Here is a 5965-nt window from a genome sequence, read left to right as displayed (position 1 = left end):
ACCTGAAGGAAAAAGCTAGGGCTAGCAAAGATGATCACCTGGTCACTAATGCACATATTTCTGAGAGTTGTAAAGATTTTGAGTCGGATGAGGATCAGCCTAATGCCCTTACCCATAAAAAATGGAGAGTTGATACAGATAATGTGGAAACAGAGATGCATTGTGATTTGGAGGAAAAGGGGAAGGATATTGAGACAAAATTGGAGAGTGAGAAGGATGATAATGTTGGTGAAGAGGAAGAAGGGGTTAACTCTAAAAACCCTTATTCTAACCCTATGGGCTCGGATAGCAGGAATGTCGCCCTGAATTCTAAGGAGGAAGACAACCCTAATTTTGTGGGCACTGAGCAAGGTAGGGATTCAGCAAATATTATTTTGAATACTGCCCGTAACTGTACTCTGGAATCCTTCAACTTCCAGAAATGGGTTATTGACAACATTACTAGCATTCAGAGCAAACAGAGGGACCTGGAAAATAAGATTAACAATTTGATTAAGGAAACAAATTCGGGAAAAAAGAATGAGGAGACAGAAACCAGTGAAGCTGAGGAGGAAATCAAGATGGAGGACTGGCTGGAAAAAGACCTGATTAAAGGGGATTTGAAACATCTGGAGGATGTTATCAAAATTATGAAAGAACAGGCTAAGGAGGATAAAGACAATATCAATACCCGGGTTGCTCGAACTAAGAAGGCTTTGAAAAGCTTCATGAACCATAGTCTTGAGGTCCTAAGAGTTTCGTCACATAATATGAATGCCTTGGTGGATCACTTAGAGAGGAAAAATTAGGATAAGAACTTGGTAATCATTGAAGATGTACCGACCTCCAGCTCCACCCATCAAATTTCCAGGCGAAGGACTAGGCAGAACACCACTGAGATGGAGACCAAAACAAAAGACATCCAGCTGAAACAACAGAGCAATGATCTGAGGGAAGTGGCTAAGGCGATGATGCTTTTGGTTCAGAACGTTGAGGAGTCTATAAAAGTGTTTAATTGATATGTAATGTTGGGTTTTGGATGCCAATTTCTTGTTGGCTCCTCGCTGTCTTTTTGTCCCAGCTGTTGGTTTTTGTGCTAGTCTTTTGCAGCTATTTTGTCTTGTTTCTTTCATGCTCGTATTTCATATTGTAAGCGGGTTTTGGGTCCCTTAAAACCTATTTTTTCTTAATCAAAAACATTGATACTTTCAACAATTCTCTGAGTCCTATTGTTAAAACACTTGAGAGATTTTATCTTGGTGGAATACCCTAGGAATATTCCCTCATCATATTTTGCATCAAACTTGCTATGGTATTCACTTCTCTTGATATAAAATTTGCTACCAAACACTCTAAAGCAGCTTACTAGAGGAGTCTTATCGGTCCCATACTCATAAGGAGTTTTATCCTTACCTTTCTTGATGAGTACCCGGTTCATAGTGTAGACTGCAGTGCTCACTGCTTCTCTCCAAAAGGTGTGAGCAACCTTTACTTGAATCAGCATCGTTTTGGCTGCTTCAACTACAGTTTGGTTGTTCCTTTCTGCTAGGCCATTCTGTTGTGGAGTCCAAGGGGTAGATAGTTGCCTCTTGATGCCATTCTATTCATAGTACTTATTGAATTCTCCAGAGGTGAACTCACCTCCTTGATCAGTTCTAAGACATTTTATCCTCTTACCACTTTCATTTTCAACTAGTGCTCTGAAGGCTTTGAACTTTCCAAAAGATTCAGACTTGTCTTTCGAGAATGTGACCCACATCATTCTTGAGCAATCATCAGTAAGAATCATAAAGTACCTATCTCCCTAAACACTCCTAGTTTTCATAGGCCCACACAAATTAGTATGCACAAGATCAAGTCAATTATCTGTTGTGAAAGATTTAACTTTGAAGGTTGAGGAAGACATTTTCCCCAGTTGACATTCTTTGCACAAAAGATTCTCCGGTTTGTTTAGCACAGGAAATCCTCTAACTACCTTGATCTTACTAGCCTTCACAATATTATCAAAATTTACATGGCAGAGTCTCCTATGCCATATCCAACTGTCATCAAACTTAGCCATTAGACGTTGACTGATATTTGTATTTAACTGAAATAAGTTACCTTTTGGTGCAGGAGCACCTAGCTTCATTCTCAGCTTCATTTTCATCATAGGTTTGATTTTTGTTAGTTTTAAGTTGGAAAGTTGTCTAAGATTTTTTTGAGGTTGTTCTAGGTTGTTTGGATGAGTTTTGAACTCATTGTGTGGTTTTGGTTTCTTGTTTTCATCTTTTTGCTCAAAGTTGCCAGTTTGGTGTTACCTGGCAAAATGATGGAAAAATGAGTTTTTAATGTGGTTTTTGTTTTAAAAGGTTTTAGACATGTTTTATGCTTGGGTTTTAGGTGTGAGAAGTGTTTTTAGGTGATTGTTAGTCTTGGAGGTCAATCTTGCATTCTCTAGGCACCAAAAATTGTCATTTAGGCATCAAAATGTCAAATTTAAGTGCCCTTGGACATGTACCTATCCATACAGGAGGCTAACCAACTATGAAAGGTATTTAATCTTCTGTTTGAACCATTGTAAGGGTTGATTTCATGGATTTATGAATCATTTTCCAAGTTTGCACTAGTTTTACTTGGTTTTTCTCTAGTTTTTAACTCCATGTGAACAGCAGTCCATACACCTTCTGTACTTGGATGTACTATTCTTGGATTTTTAGATTCTATTACATTTTCTTAAGCTTTTACCTTTGGTGGCATCTAATTTTATCAAGTTTTGAGTTTGTAGCAAAATTAGTTTGATTTGACAGTTTCACTGCCTTGTCTAGGAAATTGGCAAGGATGCTTGACCAACTTGGCTTCTTGAAGTCCTAAAATGTTCATGGCTTCCCAAGAACTAGTTGGTCAACTTGTAAATTATGTAAATACATGTTTTGTCTTCAAGAAAGCAGGTGCAAGGAGTTTTGTGGCCATGGAGCCCTAAGCAAGTATGCCATTTGGCTAGGGTCTTGTAAAGGTTTGATGCTTTGCTCTTCCATAGCAAATGCATTCTTCAGATGGACAAACTTGTCTTGTTGTCCAAGATTGTAAGTGAAAGATACGAGGCTTTCTAAGCCAAGAGAAGGAAGGTTGCACTTTCAATTTGTGCAAATTGTAAACAAAAACAGAGAGTCACTGTTTTAGTATTAGTTTTCTCTTCATTTGTTTGCTCTCCACCATTTATTGGTGTGTGTAAAACCCTGCATCTTCTTTGTTTGTTTGCAAACAAGATCAAGGAAAGGTGTTTGGCCCTACCCATGGGTTTGTGTTGCCAAGATCAAGCAATGATCCCTTTAGGCAAAGTGAAACGCCCAGCAGGCTGCCACGGTCATTTATGACTGATTTTAGCATTTTAAATGATGTTGTTAGTGCATTTTTCCTCTTCCACTTAACAAGTATGAAGGAAAACAAACTATAAAGATAGAGCAGTGATAGAAAAGCACCAAACAGTCCTTTGCAAAGATGTTTGACAGTGGTAAAGTGCAGGTCACAGTGGAAAAAAATAGTGAAAGGCAAAAGTGCAGTGACAGTTAGCTTTGACAGTGAATGATCCATCTTTTGTAATTGCCTAATGCTTGTGTGTAGGGCTAACATGACTCTCATTTGTCTCTAAATGGTAGACATGTTTACATGTTTGAATGTAATTGTTTTTTTGCAAATGATGTGTTTGAAAGAGGCAACGGTGGAAAAGTTGTAAATTGTTGCATTCTCCTCATAAGCAACTTTTTGTAAAATCTTGTTCTCCAAACTTTGAAGTGTAAATATTCTTTATTTTGGCCTAATTAGTCAGTATTATGATGGCACTAAGGTTTCTTGTTCCATATTGGAGGTCTCTAGTTTGAATCTTGGTTTTCACCATCAAAACCCTACCAAACCCTCCTTTTTCACCCATTTTTGGGACAGTCACGGAGGAGGCCTAAGAGACCCTGAGACTTTGAAAATCTTCAATTATTCCCAAAATGGTATCCATATATGTGAAGCTTTTATTCTGGAAGTCCATCGCTTGAGCAGGGTGAGCACAAAACCCCAAATGGAGGGCTAATGCCTAGTAGCCCGTTTTAGGCCTAAAACCAAGTTTTTGTCAAATCGGGTATGCCAGCGAAGGTTGCAAAGCATGAAATCCAACAAATCAAGTTGAAACAAGTTAACCTAACATAAATTCAACCTATTTGGTGAGTTTGGCTTCATAAGTCGGTTTTGGAGCACTTGAAAGGATGACAACAACTCGGGAGTTGGACCCTTTGAGTAGCCAAGGAGAGTTTGACATAGGGAGGTGGAAAAAGGTGAGTTGTTAGACTACATTTGAGCTATTTGCACTCTATCCTTGGGGACTACACCTTGAAAATAGTAAGGATCTATCACTTAGCAAACATACTAGCCACTTAACAACCACCTAGCACTATCTCCCTATCACCTTTGGTCTGCATACCGGTGGCCATCAGTTCACCACTCTTTCCTTTTATTTTTCATACTCCATCTTTGAATTATAGAGTGAGCCCTTTATCATTCAGCTGAGCAACACTCAAAAGGTTATTCCTGATACCTTCTACCCAATACACATTATCAACACTACTTTTTCTATTTAGAGAAATGGACCCTTTTCCTTTTACCATACAAGGTGCATCAAAACCAAATCGGACTACACCTCCATTATACTCTTCCAGAGATAGAAACTTTCTCCAGTCACCAGTCATGTAGTGAGAACAAATAGTGTCTATAAGCTTTCTTGTCTGACACATCTTCCTTAACAGCTACAAATACTATGTCTTCACTTTCTTCATCTTCTGATTCATCATCAGTGACACCTTCATCGACTACAACAAGATAGTTTCTCCTATTTCCTCCTTTGAATTTTTTGAACCTCTCCGGTTTGTCCTTGTTATCACTATTGGGACAGTTTACAACAATGTGTCCTATCCTATTGCAAGAAAAGCATTTCAAAGGGAGCTTACCTTTGTATTTTCCAGTTCCCTTAGGAAGTCTCTTGGCAAGAAGAGCTTCAAATTCCATCAGGATCTCCTCATCATCCATATCTCTACTTTGTCTTGGTTCACAACTGGTACTAGCTTCTTTACCCTTTTTAGATAGTGCAGCAGATGCTTCAAATGTTGAATCAGTCTTCTGAACACTGCCATAATAACTGTTTAGCTCATATGCGGTCAAGTTAGCAATGATAGAATCAAGGAATACCTTTGTCTTGTCAATAGATCTCAACTCCTGAATAGAAGCAACCCTTATTGCATAGACCGGTAATAAGGTTCTCAAAACTTTGCTAACAATGGTGGAATCATCCATTATACCTCCTGCACTCTTGATGTCTCCAACAAAAGTTTTAATCCTTATCCCATATTGTTGAATGGTCTCTCCTTCAACCATCTACATGTCTTCAAACTTTCCTCTAAGGCTTTCTTCATTAGCTTGCTTCACATGTTCATTACCGCCATAGATAGACTCTAGAGTATCCCATACATCTTTGGGATTGTCTTTTTCTTGAACATCTATAAACTCAACATCAGATAGACTGCTGATAATAGCTTCCATGACTTGCCCATTCTCCTGAATTTCTCTTCTTTGATCATCGGTGAGAGTACCAATAGGGACAACATAAGTATTCTCAACATAGTTCCAGTGTTGATCACCCATGCTTTTAATGTATATCTTCATTTTGTCCTTCCATATCTTAAAGTTATCTCTGTTGAACTTAGGACCTTCCCTCTTCATCATTAGATTAGGATCTTTTCCTCAAGCGGTTAAGCTTATAATACACAGGACCTGGAGGACGCTCTGATACCAATTGATGAATAATGATGAATCGTAAATACTCAATAGATACTGAAAGGGGGGGTGAATCAGTATAGACAAAAACTTCCTTAAACAACTTAAACTACAAAGATTGCACTAACTGGTAAACAGTATCACCAATCTGAATCAGGGCACTACCGGTAAACCACAGTGAGACTGTGAAAGA

This window comes from Cryptomeria japonica, chromosome 1 (assembly GCF_030272615.1).
Source record: "Cryptomeria japonica chromosome 1, Sugi_1.0, whole genome shotgun sequence".
NCBI classification, from domain to species: Eukaryota; Viridiplantae; Streptophyta; class Pinopsida; order Cupressales; family Cupressaceae; genus Cryptomeria; species Cryptomeria japonica.
Note: the sequence above shows the minus strand (reverse complement) of the source record.